At 45.5% G+C, this 17,961-nt stretch overlaps 2 pseudogenes; one reads left to right on the top strand and one right to left on the bottom strand.

Moving 5' to 3' along the window:
- Window positions 1-17,727, bottom strand: LOC139361516 (putative uncharacterized protein LINC02693; annotated as a pseudogene).
- On the top strand, window positions 14,563-15,797 carry LOC139361515 (ATPase family AAA domain-containing protein 3C pseudogene; annotated as a pseudogene).
- Window positions 17,728-17,961: the final 234 nt, after the last annotated feature.

Here is a 17,961-nt window from a genome sequence, read left to right as displayed (position 1 = left end):
TAAAGTGAAAGCAAGTTTATTAGAGAAAGTAAAGGAAAGAAAGAATGGCCACGCCATAGGCAGAGCAGTGGCAAGGGGTGCTCAACTGCTTGTACTTATTGTTACTTTTTGATCATATACTAAACAAGGGGTGGATTATCCATGAGTCTTCCAGGAAAGGTGTGGGCAATTCCTGGAATTGAGGGTTTGTCCCCCTTTTAGACAATATAGGGTAACTTTCTGACATTGCCATGGCATTCCTAAACTGTCATGATGCTGGTGGGAGTGTCTTTTAGCATGCTAATGCATAATTAGCATACAATGAGCAGTGAGGACAGCCAGACATCACTTTCATCACCATCTTGGTTGTGGCTGGCTTCTTTACCGCAACCTGTTTTATCAGCAAGGTCTTTGTGACCTGTATCTTGTGCCGACCTCCTATCTCATCCTGTGACTTAGAATGCCTGCCTTCCTGAGAATGCAGCCCAGTAGGTCTCAGCCTCATTCAAGATTCTCCAGGCTTAAGGGTGGGGTCTAAATTACCCAGGACCTATTCAAGATGGAGTTGTTCTGGTTCAAACACCTCTGGTATTTATATTAAAATATATAGACTTTTATTTTGGTGTCTAGGCCTGCCCTCTCCCTCATTTCTGGGCATCTGGCTGCCCAAAGCCGAGGTTTTGAGTTACTGTCTCTGGCTGACCTCCTAAGGGGTTACAGGAGGCAGGGTGTGGGGTGGGCGTAACAGGCAGCCCAGCCTCTTTCTCAGGCTCTCCAATCCCCTCCCAGGGAGCCCTGGCAAATTGAGCTCATGTTGTCCATGGCTTGTGAGTGAGACCAGATCCAGGACTCGCTGATGGGCCACCTAACTGAACCTGGGCTGTATGCAAACATCCCAACATGGAGGGCTCCAGCATCACAGTGAAGCCCCTGCCTTCGGCTGATCCCGCCACCATCTGCAATCCTTCCCTTTTCTGCATGACACAGCCTAGGGTCTCTGCTAATCCAAAGCACAGGTTTCAGCCATTCCCACCTTTAATTCCTCCTGGAAGAGCAGCAGCTCAGAAAATCAGCAACCTGGGGAGGGCCAGGGGCAGGGCAGAGGCCACAAGGACAGCCAAGGTGCCTGCCAGTTCTTACCTAACGTGCAGATGAAAACCACCAATTCCAGAACAGCCCCCAGTGTGGCCCTGTGGCTCCTCCATGGAATCAGCAGCGGTGTGGGCAGCATAAGAAGCCAGTGGCCACCAAGGCACATCCTCCAAGGAAATATCCTCTCCAGGCAGCTCCATCAGGTGCAACACCAGCAGAATTTGCCTGAACGTGTGACCTCAGCCACTTCCTCCTACCAACACCCATGCTTCAGGCCAGCCCGAAAGACCCGGCATGAGCTCAAAGCAGAGTGGGGGTGAAGAAGCCTCACAGGGTGGACAGGTGAGGGGCAGGATTAAAATGAAGGATGTATGTGTGGGTGTGGGGGGTCAAGTGTGTCCCAGTGCTTTCCACGGAGCATGCAGTCCCCGAGTTACATGGAGCACACAGACCCCGAGTACCACAGAGCACAAGGACCCTGAGTTCCATGGAGCCAGGAGACCTCAAGTTCCACAGAGCAAGAAGACTTTGAGTTCCATGGAAAATGAAGACCCTGAGTTCCATGGAGCAAGAAGACCCTGAGTTCCACAGAGTATGCAGACTGCGGAGTTCAATGGAGCTCAACGAGATGATGCAGGAGATCGGCCAGGAGCGGGACACAAAGAGCTGCTGTGTGTGCACAGCATGTTTGGTCTTGGGGGCCCCTGGAGGTGGAGGTTGAAGGGGCATAAAATGCGGAGGCATTTGCTCAACAGGTTTTCAAAGAAGAGGGCATACAGCACTTCCACACACTCAAAAGCACGCCGGGTGGAAGGTTATATGACAGCCTGCAGCTGGCTGGGCAACCAGAGGAGAGGCTGGCTGGCCTGTGCCCACCTGGGTGAAGCTTCAGAGACTGGATGACTTTTTTCTGGGGCACTTCTCCCCTCCTCTTCTCGGGTGCTTCTCTTGTCTTTTCTTTCACGTTTGTGGGGCAGGGGAGATGATTCTGTAGAAATGAACAAAGATAAGAAAACTTAATGGCCAGGCATTTAACATCTTATTTTCTGAGCTTCTGCTAATGATGGGTTGTGACTACTGACTTGAGTGATTCTCATTACGTTCATCTTAGAGAACACAGGATCGTCACTTCCTACAGCAGGTTGCATAACAATTATATTAACACCAACAGGCACCACCATGCCTGGTTAATTTTTAAATTTATTTTGTAGAGACAAGGTCTAATTATATTGCCCAGGCTGGTCATGAACTCCTGGGCTCAAGCAATCCTTCCATCTCAACCTTCCAAAGTGCTGGGATTACAGATATGAGTTACTGTGCCTGGCCTGGCAGTTCCTTATAAAGCTAAGTATACCCTTATATATAAGCTGACAACTTATATTCACACAAAAACTTCCACGTAAATGTTTATGACAGCTTTATTCATAATTGCTAAAACTTGGAGGCAATCAAGATGCCTTTCAGTAGGTGAATGGATAAACTGTTGTGGATTCACACAATAAATTATTTTTCCTTGATTTAAAACTGAGCTCACAAGCCATGAAAAGACACACAGGAAACTTAAATGCATATTGGCAAGTGAAAGGAGCCCATTTGAATGCTATGTACTATAGAATTCCAACCATACGATATTCTGTAAAATTCCACATGATATTCTATGGAAACAGTAAAGAGAGCAATAGTTATCAGGGTTGTGGGAAGGGGAGGGTGAAAGAAAGAAACAAATAGCTGAGGCACAAGGGATATTTTAAGACAGTGAAACTATTCTGTATGCTGCATTAATGATGGATACATGTCATGTCATTACACATTTCTCAAAATTATAGAAGGTACAACACAAAGAGTGACCTCTAATGAATTTTAGTTAATAATAATGTTTCTACATTGTTCATCAACTGTAACAAATGTACCACAAGGCAAGGCTGTAAGGGTAACAACAGAGCATGTGGGCAGGAGACTGGGTATATGGGAATTCCCTGACTCATTTTTTCATGTAAATCTAAAACTGCTCTAACAAAAAGTCCAATAATTAAAATCCAAAGGACCATAAAGGGTAGAATGGATAAATAAATTACAGTATGTTTATACAACTGAATAAAATGAATAAACTTGCAAGTTAAATGTAATACCCATGATGACACACACATACACATACACACACACACACACACAAAATAGAATATATACAAAAGGAAATGAGGAAATTAAAACATTTCATTACCAAAAATCAATTAAATACAAAAGAAGACAGTAGGAAATGAAGAACAAAAAAGCTGTAAGGCATATAAACAACAAACAGTATATGACAGAAATAAATCCCTCCTTATCAGTAAATAAACAAAACCAAAAGTTGGTTTTTGAAAAGATGAACAAAACTGACAAAACTTTGGCTAGATTGACTAAGAAAAAGAGACTCAAAGCCAGAAATGACAGTGGGACATTATTATGAATTCTACAGAAATAAAGAATTATAAGAGGTGTACTATAAACAACTGTTTGCCAACAAATAGGACAGTCTAGATAAAATAGACAAATTCTTAGGTATACAAAACCTACTAGGACTGAATAATGAAAAAACAGAAAATTAGAATAGACCCCGTAACTACTAAGATTGAATCCGTCATCAAAAACTTTCTGACAAAGAAAGGCCCTGAACCAGATGGTTTCACTGGTGAATCTTACCAAACATTTAAATAACACTAATACAACTCTTCTAAAAAATTGAAAATGAGAGAACATTTCTAAACTCATTCTATGACATTCTATGAGGTCAGAATTACCCTGTACCGAAGCCAGAAAAAAAAAAGTAGACAAGAAAACTAGAGATCCATATCACTTCCCTGATGCATACCAATGCAGAAATCCTCAACAAAATACCAACAAACTAAATTCAGCAGCATATTAAAATAATTATACACTATGACCAAGAAGAATTTATTCCTGGAATGCAAGGATGGTTGAACATTCAAACGTCACTGCATTAACAGAATGGAGTGGCAAATCATGATTATCTCAACTGATGTAGAAAAAGCGTCTGCTACAGGTTTTATTCAACGTAAATTTAAAAATCAACAAAGATGGTGAGGGGGTCGGATGGAATGCAGTGGGTGACAAATGAATCTTACTGCATTACAAATTATGACTAACCCATATTGAAGAGTGTGGGGGAAAAAAGTCTTCACCTAAGTAACCTTGGAAAATACTGTTTTGACTGCATACTGTAAGACTCAAGAACTGTACACAAATATACTGTTGGCAAATTTGTTTCAGGGTATGGGTTAGCAATTCTGAAATGATTTTCCATGTTAGCAAATATATTTCAGAGAATTAGATCCCAGTTTCTCTCTGTAGGTGAAAGAGTTACAAATAAGCAAAGGGAGAATGCTAGAATAAATCCTGAGGTGCTGCACTGGAGTTAGGAATGTCAGTATGAACCTTTGTCTATTTTAATGTATCTGTTTAGATAGACAGATATAGATAGGTAGATGCTGAGTTTGTATTCATGCATACATGTTTGGAAACATGTGAATGTTTCCAAACTATGCTGAGAGAGCCTAGAAGCAGTGATATCCCAGTATTAATGAGCACACCCAGTACCCAGATCTTAGTTTCTATATACCATTCTCCTATAAAAGAAACCCGGGCTTCTTGGAGAAAAGACTAATTCTAGGCCTGCCATGAAAAACACAAGATGAGACTAGAGCATCTTGCAGTGCCAGAAAATAAAAAAGTGCTTTTAAAAAACATAAAAGGGTGGAGACATGTCAAAAGAAGCCAACCTGGAAGAGCTTTCTGTGGCTCAAGGTGGAACAATGTGAGTGGCAAATAATTATGACAGCACTAAATTATAACCCAGAACATAAAAGAAATAGCCACAAGTCCATACTGATATAGAAAAGATTAAATCAATCAGGAAGGAAAGACAAATCTTCCTCACAGAAGAATTCCAAGTAATAAATGTTGAAGGATAGCACAAATAGAAAACTACCACTAGAACACTACAGTAATCATTACTGCAGGAAAGAGTCATCAATGAATGCAAAAATTGGATGAAACTTAAAGAAGAAACAGTATGTTTCTGTGGCCTCAAAATATCTCCCTCCAAATATTTATTAATATATTTTTCTTTTTTTCCCTCTTAATTTCATCTAAAGATCTATGACTAAAGCAAATATAATACTGTGTTGTGGGGTTTTTGACATGTACAGATATAAAATTTATGGCAACAACAGCACAAAGGATAGGAGATAAATGGTGCTATTCTGTAGTAAGTTTTTCTGTTTTACACTCACTGTAATAGTACAATATTAACTCTAGACTGTGAGAATGTTAATGATGCACATTGTAATCCCTGGAGCAACTGCTAAAAAATGAAAATATGTGTCACTTCAATGCTAATAAAGGAATAAAACAATACAAAAAAGTACTTGTATAAGGATATTCATAGATCTTTACTAATATGATATCCCAAAGCAGGAAATAGCCCAAATATTCATCAACAGAAAAATGTATGAAGAAACCACAGTGCATTTATACAGCAGAATACTATTCAGCAATTCAAAGGAATAAACTAAAATACACACTATGGAGGTGTCTCACAAGCATTATGCTGAGACAGCTGGACATAAAAATGTATATTGTATGATTTCAAGCAAAATGAACTTAATGGTTAAAAAACCCCCACAACAGTACTTTCCTCTGGGGGAGTTAAAAATTGCCTAGGAATGAGCATGAGGGAGGTTTCTGGGGATGATGGAAATATTCCATTCTGAAAAGGGGTGATGGTTATATGGGTGTTGTTTATATTTCAAAGCTGTACAATTAAGATTTGTGCCTTTCAATGCATGTATATCTTACCTCACCAAAAAAGAACTAAAAAAATACATAAAGTGAGGGGTAGGGAAAGGGCTGAGGTACAGAAGAAACAAAAATGGCACATGATTACTAGCTGTTGAAGCTGGGTCACGGGTCTATTATACAGTTTTGTTCATTTTGCATATATTTAAACTTTTCTGTAATGAAACACCTTGCACAGAAAGACGAAACTGATCTATAATGTCAGCTGTTAAGACACTGGTACCTTTGAGGAGGAGGGAGGGAGAAAGCGCTTGTGGACCACATGAGTGAGGCTGCTTCTATTTCGTGGTTACCCACGTGTATTAACTTTGTCATAATATATGTCGAGCATAAGTGAACGCTTTATGCCCATATTTCTGTATGCATGCTATGTATCAACAAAATATTTAAATACCACATATTTGCACACATAATTTAGTATCTCAGAGTAACAGCAGTGTTTTTTTTTTGTTTCAAAGTGGGATACTTCTACCCACAGCATCATCAGATGAACTGTCATATTCTGATGTATCTATTAATGTCCCAACCCTTGGGTGAGACCCCCTAGGTCTTCCCATTTTTGCCTCAATTTGGTAAGTAGCAAGACTCTTATTTCTGACGATGTGATTTTATTTCCCAGCAAAGTCCTCCCCAAACCAAGGACACAATAACTAGCATGGTGCTCTGCACATCATATGCACTCAGTACTTGTGAAATTGAGTTGAGTCAAACAAAATGAGTAGCAGAGGTCAGGTCCTGCAAAAGACAGTATGTAAATAACGCAAGTAAGACTGAAAGGCTATAGCTCAGCAGCAAAGACTTTACATTCATTTGAGAAACCATTTGCTACTAGTTCATCAAAAGATGTTGGTTTCAAGCAGTGGTTCTCAACGCTGGCCACACACCGTAACCAGTTGGAGAGCTTTAAACAGCAAGGGTGTCTGGATCCTGCCCCAGGGATTCTGATTTCACTGGTCTGTTGCAACTTCAGTTTTGGGAATTTTAAAAGCCCCCTGCCACCCAGGTAATTGTAAGGTGCATCAAGGGTGAGAACCTTAGCTGTGCTAAAGGATGCATTGGCTGTGCCTGATTTCCTTGTGTGCTGTGGGGATTTGCCTCATTGCAGCATCTCAGCTTTACAGGGAGGGGTGGCGGGCAGTCTTAGAAAACAGCTCTGTCCTGTTAAAATCAAAGGACGGCTTCAAGACATGCTCAGCTGCTTGACTAAATTGCAGCAGGAGGAAATGTCTTCTCAGCAGGTCTATCTTTACATCGGGTGCTTTCAGAGGAAGAGGTTGTTTTGGGCACAGCATTTTGATTTAGTCTGTGTTGAAGACCAGTAATAGCCTCCAAATGCCAAGATGAGATGAAAAGAATTTCCAAACATGTGGAGTGCTTTATACGTGTTTTCAAATTTCTCCTATGATTAGAAATGAAAAATATAGTGCTAGTGCCTTGATTTCTTAACTCAGCCTTCAACCATTTCCCCAAAATTATTCCAAGTTATTCCAAGACGCTTCCCAATCATTATCTGGAGAGGAATATTCCTAACGGAGAAGAATACTACAAGGATGAGAATCTTGCAGGAATCCTGCCTCTATTGCAGAAGAGTCACCCTCCAGAACCTGGAAGGCCCAGGGAAGCCGTGTGATAGTGCGGCCCATGGAGGTGGCTGTGTTCTGGAGTCAGGCCGAGCAGATCCTGAGGCCCAGCACAGCCCTCTTAGTAGCTGTGGGGCTTTGGACAAGTTCCTTGACTTGGACAGTTATATAAATCTTGTCTGCAAGAAAAGGCATAGTGATGCTAACTGCAAAAGCAACAGCAATTCTTCATCCCTCCCTGTATCTGCACCCTTTGCAATGTGCTTTTACAGCTGCTCCCATCCAGAGGTAGAATCTGTTTCCCAAAGACTTGGATCCAGCTGGCAGTTTTGGGTCCAGTCTCAAAAGGTCTTGAATGATTCTTCCTTTTCTTTCAGAACCCTGCCATCTCCATGACAACAAGCCCAGGTTAGCCTGCTAGAGGATGAAACATTTTGGGGAAGAGAACCGAAGTTGGCCAGTCCACAGCCAACTCACTCTCAACAGCAGAGCTGCCTGGTCACCAGCAGCTGACGCCCTTCTCCCATACATACACATGAAGATTGCTATGCCTGATAAAGGTATGGCAGGTTTTACAGGTATCACAATTCATTCATGGCAGGAGCCTGCCATAAATTGCTGACCTGCTCAATTATGAGCTAAATAAGTTTTGGGACGGCTTATTACACAGTAACAGTGAACTAACACACCCAGAGCAGACAGGATGCCAGGATTAACAACATGCTGATTACAAGTTAGCTGGCAAACGGTAGGAACCATCTAGGTACCTAATTCCTTTTCCCCTTATTAGAAGTTTGGTCCCTTGAATTATAAAGAAATGCATGTAGACACGTATGTGCTTAAAACTCACACAGTATCACACAACACAGGAGGAAACAGATGACAGCCTGACCACTAGGGCCAAGGCCAAATAGCAAGGTAAAGCATTTGTCTGGAATCTATTCCCTCCAAATCTAATCTCTGGAGGTCAACGCTGTGGACAGGGCCCACCTCCTGGGACCCCGCTATCCTCTGATCTCTGGAGGGAGAATGGCCCCACCAAGCAGCAGATGGGTAGCAGTGTTGTACCTGTGGCCACCTCCTGCTGGCAGCCCCTGCCCTCTTAGGGCACTCTCTCTTCCTTTGGGACCGAAAAGAGATGTGGGTAGGGAGGGGGAGCTCCCTGGCTCCTGGCAGAGAAATTCGGTTCAGGCCCTTCACCTTCCTGAGGTCAGGGAGTCAGAGCCCTCAGAACATCAGGAATGTGGCTGCTCCGAACTGGGATATGCTAGAAGTGTAAAATATGGGGTGAGTTTTAAAGATTCAGGACAAAGAAATGTAAAATGTTTCATTAATAATTTTATACTGATCACACATTATGATATTTTGGATATATTGGGTCAAATAAATTATATTATCACAAATCAATTCCACCTGTTTCTCTTTAGTTTTTTTTTTTTTTTTTTTTTGAGACGGAGTCTTGCTCCGTAGCCCGGGCTGGAGTACAGTGGCCGGATCTCAGCTCACTGCAAGCTCCGCCTCCCGGGTTTATGCCATTCTCCTGCCTCAGCCTCCGGAGTAGCTGGGACTACAGGCGCCCGCCACCTCGCCCGGCTAGTTTTTTTTTTTGTATTTTTAGTAGAGACGGGGTTTCACGGTGTTAGCCAGGATGGTCTCGATCTCCTGACCTCGTGATCCACCCGTCTCGGCCTCCCAAAGTGCTGGGATTACAGGCTTGAGCCACCGCGCCCGGCCTCTCTTTAGTTTTTTTAACCTGGCTAGTAGAAAATTTAAAACTCCAGACAGGCCTAGGTCATATTTATATTGGACAGGCTATCTTAGAGGACTGCCTTCCTTCTGAAGCTCAGGCTGCCTCCAGTCATGATGGAAGGCAAAGTGGAGCAATGAAGAAAGGAGGTGGGTGCCAGGTGCTTTCAACCAACCAGCTCTCATGTTTCATAGAGCAAGGACTCACTCACTCACGCCAGGACAGCACCAAGCCGTTCCTGCAGGATCTGCCCCTAACACCCAAACACCTCTCACTACGGTCTGCTTTCAACATCGGGAATCAAATTTCTTTTTCCTTCTTTCTTTTTTTTTTTTTGCTAGAGGCCAGGAAGGTTATAAAATATGAAAATGTTAAATAATTTGTCATTTTGTTGTTTCCATTTATAAACAAAGGATTTAATAAAAAATGTAAGATGTAACATTACAGTAAAATACATTCATTTCGATATCACGCTGGAATTCAACATTGCTTTGCACTGGGGCTGCAGAAGCAATGCAGAGCTGCATCCTCCTCCAGACCCTCACAGCTCAGCAAGCCTCTCAAGGGCTGGCTGCTGGCCACTGCGTTTCCAGTTTTTATAGGTTCTCTTCCTTCCAGGTGATTAACGAACAAGGCCAAAGGTGTTTGAAAGTTTCAGAAAACACAGGATTTTTCTTTCTGTGGCTCACCAGCATTTTCATTTCTAATATCAACAATACCATATGCAGGCCACAGCTGAGCCAAAACACATGATGACTTGAGTCTGAAGTCAGATTGTACCTAATATTTAGGGCCATATGCATTACTAAAAAGGGACATATCTTTCAACAATTCCAGTAAGTTCCCAAGACTTGGTTCCCACTGGGTACTAGCCTGTGGTGGTGCCCCTGTGCTTGTTACTGGGGGCAAAATGGGACAGTGTTTGCTGAGTTCAGAGCTGAGGGGCTGCGGTGCCATGCAGGGAGCACGACTTCCCACTGAATAACACTCCCCGTGAGAGCGGCCTGGCGGCCAAGGCCAGCTGGCTCAAGGCAACTGTATCCTGTTTTCCTAACAAGCAACGTTTTCAGGGAAAAACCCCAGCTTCAATGTAGGAATGTTTGGATGGTGGCTCAGGCCTGGGACTGAATTAAAAAGGGATAAGGAGATAAAATCCACATTTTAATTATAAACAAATGTCTCGCTGAAAAAATTCCAGACCCATAAATCCATGTATGTATTAGTTATCAGAGTAATTTAAAATGTGAGGAAATTATACAGTGTGTGCCCGTTATTATATATTTCTCCCCTGCCACCACTTTTTAAACATCTAAAGTTCCTAACACATAGGTACTCTTTATGAGTGAAAAAAAACCTATTGACATTGATACAGTTTGAAAATTTGTCCTCTCCAAATCTCATGTTGAAATTTGATCTCCTAGTGAGACCCTGTCTCTACCAAAAATAAAAAAATTAGTTGGGCATGGTGGATTGAGCCTGTTATCCCAGCTACTCAGGAGGCGGAGGTGGGAGGATCTCTGGAGCCCCAGGAGTTGGATGCCACAGTAAGCTATGGCTCAGCTCAGCCATGGCTTCTATAGTGAGCTACAACTGCACTACTGCACTCCACCCTGGGTGACAGAGTGAGATTATCTCCTTAACAAAACAAAACAAAAAAGAAATTTGATTCCCAATGTTGAAAGCGGGGCCTAGGCTGGGCACGGTGGTGCGCCCCTATAATCCCAGCACTTTGGGAGGCCAAGGCAGGCAGATCACAAGGTCAGCAGATTGAGATCATCCTGGTTAACACGGTGAAACCCCGTCTCTACTAAAACAAAAAATTAACCAGGCATGGTTGTGTGCACCTGTAGTCCCAGCTACTCGGGAGGCTGAGGCAGGAGAATGGCATGAACCTGGGAGGTGGAGCTTGCAGTGAGCTGAGATCATGCCACTGCACTCCAGTCTGGGTGGGAGAGTGAGACTCTGTCTCAAAAAAAAAAGAAAGAAAAAAAAGAAAGTGGGGCCTAGTGACAGGTGTTTGGGTCTTGGGGTCAGATCCTTCAGGAACGGTTTGGTGCTGTCCCGGTTGTAGTGAGTGAGTCCTTCCTCTATGAAACATGAGAGCTGGTTGTTTGAAAGCACATGGCACCCACCTCCTTTCTTCCTTGCTCCACTTCCCCCTCCACCATGACTGGAGGCTTCCCAGGGTCCTCACCAGAAACAGATGCTGGTGCCAGGCTGGTACAGCCTGCAGAATCATGAGCCAAATAAACCTCTTTTCTTCATAAATTACCCAGCCTCGGGTGTTCTTTTATAGCAACACAAAATAGACTAATACAGACATCAATGTGAATATTTAATATTGGAAATTTTTTTCATTTTCTATTTTGTCTGTATAGCTAACATTAAAGAAGCCAAAGATAGGCTGGGCGCGGTGGCTCAAGCCTGTAATCCCAGCACTTTGGGAGGCCGAGACGGGTGGATCACGAGGTCAGGAGATCGAGACCATCCTGGCTAACACGGTGAAACCCCGTCTCTACTAAAAAAATACAAAAAAATAGCCGGGCGAGGTGGTGGGCGCCTGTAGTCCCAGCTACTCGGGAGGCTGAGGCAGGAGAATGGCGTGAACCCGGGAGGCGGAGCTTGCAGTGAGCTGAGATCTGGCCACTGCACTCCAGCCTGGGCGACAGAGCGAGACTCCGTCTCAAAAAAAAAAAAAAAAAAAAAAGAAGCCAAAGATATAGAATGCTACATCTCAGATACTGCCTTTCGTAAAAAACATGAAGGTAAAAACTTCATTTCTTCAAGTACTAATCCATGATAGTTGTACTTTGCCCGTTTTATGCAGAATACAGTTCCATGAACCGTGGGGAGATGGAAAATAACCATGTCCCAGTCTTCTAGGGAAGTCCCTGGAAGGCTGGGACAGCTAAAATTGCATCTCTGCGCTCTACAATGTCTGTCACACAGCAGGCACTTAATGGGAAGGCTGCTGAATGAAAGAATACTTCCAACTAGCCTGGAGCCCAAATGCAGGTTCTCCCTGAAGTTCTGCACCTAACATTGTGGGCTTCCACGCACATGTCCACACCACCTGTGTACCCACTTCCTTCCTGGACCTGAGCAGAGCCCCACTTTCCAGCCCCTGCCTGTGAGGGGATGACCAGACCCCTGCGACCCACATCTTCAGCATCTGGAATTCAGAGTTTATGACCTGCTGTTTTCCACATTCCCCTTCCCTCCCCCTCAGGACCTGCACCCCGCTGCATTGTACCTTCTATTCTGCTGTCAAGGTCCAGAGCTCTGTTCATTTGCTTTCAGCAGCTCTTCATCCCACTTCCTCCCTCCCCTCCTGCTGGATCTCTTTCTTTCATTGGTTCTTGCCCCTTTCCCTCAGTAAAAGAACTCTCCTTCCACTCTGCCTCATTCACATTCACTTGGGAACCAAAAATTCACCCCACAGCTTAGTATTCCCAGTTGTGGAACAATTCAGTCACCTTCTGGAATGAGACAAATGTGAAGAAGCCAGACATGAAAAAACACTTATATGGATCGATTTATATGAAATGCCCAGAGAAGACAAATCTATTGAGATGGCAACTAGATTTGTGGTTGCTTACAGCTGGGGTAGGGGCTGGGGGGAATAACAGGGTGATAGCTAAAGGGTACAGGACTGATAAAAATGTTCTAAACTTAACCATGGTGTTGGTTTCACATAACTGTGATTATAGTAAACTTTAGTGGATCATAAGGTACGTGAATTTTTCCTCAATAAAGCTGTTTAAAAATAAAAAATAAAAAATTAGGCTGGTCACAGCAACTCACCCTGTAATACCAGCACTTGGGGAGGCAGAGGCAGGAAGATTGTTTGAGACCAGGAGTTCAAGTCCAGCCTGGACAACAGAGTGAGACCCCATCTCAACCAAAGATTTAAACAATTTAGCCAAGCATGGTGGTGTGCACTTATAGTCCCAGGTACTCAGGAGGCTGAGGTGGGAGGATCACTTGAGCCTGAGAGTTGGAGGCTGTAGTGAGCCGGGATCATGCCACTGCACTCCAGCCTGGGAGACAGAGAAACACCCCAACTCAAAAAAAAAAAATTATTATGAGCTATTTTATACATACAAAACTACACATACACACACACACACACACACACACACACACACACACCGACTCACATAAAAGTAAAATAAATACATTGTAGCCATCACTTACACCACTACATTTGAAGCCATCTGCATGGTTGGCCCTTCCTTAATATAACCCTTTGCCTCCCCATCTAGGACAATCATTCATCTGAAGTTTTACAAAAAGTATTATTTCCCTGACTTTCATTATACTTTTATTACATAATAATAGCTCTAAATAATATATCGTTTCTCTAAATAATATACTGTTTAACTTTGTAAGTTTTTACACTTTCTATAAATGTGCTATGTATCTCTGTAACTTGCATTACTCATTCCACACTGTATTTTTGAGAGCCTTCTATGTTTTAAATAGTTTCCTGTTCAATTCTATGTATTGCTTACTAATTAGTCTTTAAATTGAATATACTCAGACCTACTCGAGAGAGAATCCTTGTGGGATAATGAGTATAAAGTGCTTAGGCCGGCGCCAGTCCCCTGTATGCTGAGCGCTGGTCCCTGGGCCCACTTTTTCTTTTTCTATACTTTGTCTCTGTGTCTCATTTCTTTTCTCAAGTCTCTGGTTCCACCTAACGAGAAATGCCCACAGGTGTGGAGGGGCAGGCCACCCCTTCACTGACCTTGTGATCCGCCCGCCTTGGCCTCCCAAAATGCTGGAATTACAGGTGTATGCCACCGCGCCTGGCCCACTCTATTTTTTTATTTTTTATTTTTTATTTTTTGAGACAGAGTGTGTGTCGCCCAGGCTGGAGTGCAATGGTGTGATCTCAGCTCACTGCAACCTCCACCTCCCACGTTTAAGTGATTCTCCTGCTTCAGCCTCCCGAGTAGCTGGGATTACAGGGGCTCGCACTACGCCCAGCTAATTTTTGTATTTTTGGTAGAGGCAGGGTTTCACCCTGTTGACCAGGCTGCTCTCCAACTCCTAACCTCAGGTGATGCACCTGCCTCAGCCTCCCAGAGCGCAGGGATTACAGGTGTGAGCCACAGAGCCTGGCCTCTTAACTCTGTTTCCACAAGAGTTTTTCCTGTTAGTTACTGATTACCCATTGTATCTTTATCCTTGAATCACCTGGGAGGAACCATCTTTAAATAAGTGTGGTCCCGTCATGCACTTTGGCTGTCCGTTGGTTACCACGTAAGGGATAGATGTCAGTGGCCTCCATGCCTTTGGGCCATGTCGAAGGATGCCCTGAATCTGGTGCAGATGAAGGAGCAGACTTTGCAGCCGGAGCAACAGTCCAAGCTCAAACAACTTGTCAATGAGGAGAACTTAGGGAAGCAGGAGGAGTCCCTGCGGAAGCACCATCAGACCTTCTTGGCGTCCATCAGGACGGCTGTCACCATGTTTGGGGAAAGATTCTGTGCCTTTGTGACAGACCAGGACACAGTGACAGCCACGGTGGTTGGGCTGACACTGCTGGCTGTCGGGGTAAAATCAGCCAAGAATGCGACAGCCGCCGGGGCCCGCTTCATCGAGGCTGGGCTGTTGAAGCCATCCCTGGTGAGCGAGAAGTCCCGCATCACGGTGCTGGAGGCGCTGCAGCACCCCTTCCAGGTCAGCCGGCGGCTCCTCAGTCGGCCCCAGGACATGCTGGAGGGTGTTGTGCTGAGTCCCAGCCTGGAAGCGCAGGTGCGCGACATTGCCATAGCAACAAAGAACACGAAGAAGAACTGCAACCTGTACAGGAATGTCCTGCTGTACGGGCCACCAGGCACCGGGAAGACGCTGTTTGCCACGAAACTCACCGTGCACTCGGGCATGGACTACACCATCATGACAGGCGGGGACGTGGCCCCCATGGGGCGGGAAGGCGTGACCGCCATGCACAAGCTGTTTGACTGGGCCAATACCAGCCGGGGCAGCCTCCTGCTCTTCGTGGACAACGCGGACGCCTTCCTTCTGAAGAGAGCCACTGAGGAGATAAATGAGGACCTCAGAGCCACCCAGAACGCCTTCCTAAGCCACACGAGTCAGCGCAGCAACAAATTCATGCTGGTCCTGGCCAGCCGCCATCCCGAGCAGTTCCACTGGGACATCCGCAACTGCATCGACTTGGTGTTTCACTTCGACCTGCCGCGGCAGGAGGAGCAGGAGCTCCTGCTGAGAATGTATCTTGACAAGTATGTTCTTAAGCCGGCCACAGAAGGAAAGCAGCACCTGAAGCTGGCCCAGTTTGACTATGGGAGGAAGTGCGTGGAGATCGCTTGGCTGACGGAGGGCATGTCGGGCCGGAAGATTGCACAGCTGGTTGTGTCCTGTCAGGCCAAGGCGTATGCCTCTGAGGATGGGGTCCTCACCAAGGCCATGTTGGATACCTGTGTGCGAGACTTTGTCCGGCAGCACCAGCAGAAAATGCGCTTGCTGAAGAGGGATGGCCTGGGCCCGAGGAGGAGCACCCCTCAACCTGAGTCCATGGGGAGACCACACCTCACGGAGCCTGGCTGCGGACCCCTCCCACCCCTGCCTTTCTGGTCCCTGCACATTTAAGGAAATTCTCCCCCTAATAAACTCCCACAGGTGCCGCAAATAAATAAATAAATAAATAAAGTGCTTAAAACAGTGCCCCATTCATTATAGGCATTCAATATTATATATGTAATACTATATACAATATTTTAATACTGAGTATATACATATTATGATTGCTCCTTTCTTTGTGGATGTACATTATTTCATCAACTGCATTATGAACTAATAGTTTTCTTTCTTTTGGGGGAGGGGGTAGGGTCTGGCACTGTTGCCCCGGCTGAAGTACAGTGGTGCAATCACGGCTCACTGCAGCCTGAATCTCCCGGGCTCAAGAATCCTCCCACCTCAGCCTCCTGAGTAGCTGGGACTATCGGCAGTGCCACCACTCCCAGCTAATTTTTAAATTTTTTGTAGAGATGGGGTTTCATCATGTTGCCCAGGCTGGTCTCTAACTCCTAGCTCAGTCGGTGGCTCACCGCTGTAATTCCAGCACTTTGGGAGGCCAAGGCAGGAAAATTGCTTGAGCCTAGAAGTTCGAGACCAGCCTGGGCAATGTGGGGAGATGTAGTTTTTACAAAAATATTAAAAATTAACAGGCATGGTGGTGCACACTTGTGGTCTCAGCTACTGGGGAGGCTGAAGCAGGTGGATCCCTGGAGCCCCTATCATGGTGCAGTTTGGGCAAAAGACAAGAATCTGTCTCAAATTTTTTGGCTGATGGTTGTAGAGATAAAGTTTGAGCTTTCAAGAAATACAACATTTTAAACTAGTTTGCTGGAAAAGCCACATGTTGCTTCCAGAAACAACTGGTTGACCACCAGGATCATGACGGTGACTTCGAAAAGCTTTGGTGTGTTGACAAATGAGCGATACTGCTGGTCTCAAGCCACTGCTACTGCATACAAGGCAACTGCATGGTAACAACCATATCAAATGTGGGTGACCAAGTGGCAACATTTAAGTATTTTACATCCTAACTTATGTGCAACTTAAACCTACTGCCACACTGTGAGTTAGGAAATTGGTAGGTTTTTTCTATTGACTTGCTGTGCCCTATAATTTTTCCTATTTTAAATAATGGGAAACAAGTTCTCAGTTTTTTTTCTCAGAGAAAGTCTGACATTTCAGCCACAGATATGTCTGACAGTTATTACCGGCAGAAGAGTTTCCAGGCTTTTCACCGTAAAATTTTAATTACTTGCCTTGGAAATTACTTAACTTCGTTCCTTCCAACTCTGGTAGTAAAATGGGTGCTCCAGAAAGATGTAGCATGGATATTCTGCTGCTTTGCTCGTCCCCGCACAGACCTGGGGCTTGAGGAGCCTGCAGCCACGAAGTACAGGGACATCATCCGAATGGAAAAGTGAGCCAGGTGGTCCCGCAGCCGCAGTGCTGAGGCGCAGAAGCGCAGCCTATGCACGGCGCGTGGGAGGCCCGCGGGCTCGGGCCTGTGTTTTTGCGGCTGAGAGGCCCCCACAGGACAAGGAGGCCCCGATCCAGGCTTTTGGAACCAGCGAAGCGGGGGTGAAACCCCAAGGGGCGTAAGAGTCCTTACACGTGCGGCCGAGCTTCCTGTCTGCATGGTGAGGGGTTGGACCTTTCCGTGGTGATTTTTTTCCCATTATGCCAGGCGCGTAGCGGGCCCTGGGGCGCGAGATGGGTGCCGGCGTTCAGCCAGCCTGGGGTCCTGGATGCCGGCGGGCGGATTAGCAGCAGCCCTAGGGACGGAAGGACGGTGGAAAGGAGTCTCTACTTCCAGGTTCCCGGTGATCGCTATGTTCGTTACAAGCAGTAAACTGACGACTTCAGACACCGGTCTCGGAGACCCACGCGCAGTCCTCAAACATGCAGCCCCGCGGGGCAGGCGCACTGCGCATGCCTCAGGGGGCGGTGCCGGGCGGAGGGGACTAGGCGAGGTGGAGGGGGCGGGACAGAGCTCGGCCGGGAGGAGTGGGGGGAGGGGCGGGGCAGGGCGAAGGGGGCGGGGCTGGATGGAGGGGGCGGAGAGGGGGCGGGGCGGAGGGGCGGGGGGACTAAAGGGAGGGGGCGGAGGGGCAGGGGGCGGAGAGGGCGGGGAGAGGCGTGGCGGGGTGGTAGGGGACG

Source organism: Macaca nemestrina, unplaced genomic scaffold (assembly GCF_043159975.1).
Source record: "Macaca nemestrina isolate mMacNem1 unplaced genomic scaffold, mMacNem.hap1 Scaffold_56, whole genome shotgun sequence".
Taxonomy (NCBI): domain Eukaryota; kingdom Metazoa; phylum Chordata; class Mammalia; order Primates; family Cercopithecidae; genus Macaca; species Macaca nemestrina.
This window is presented reverse-complemented; position numbering and strand designations above follow the sequence as displayed.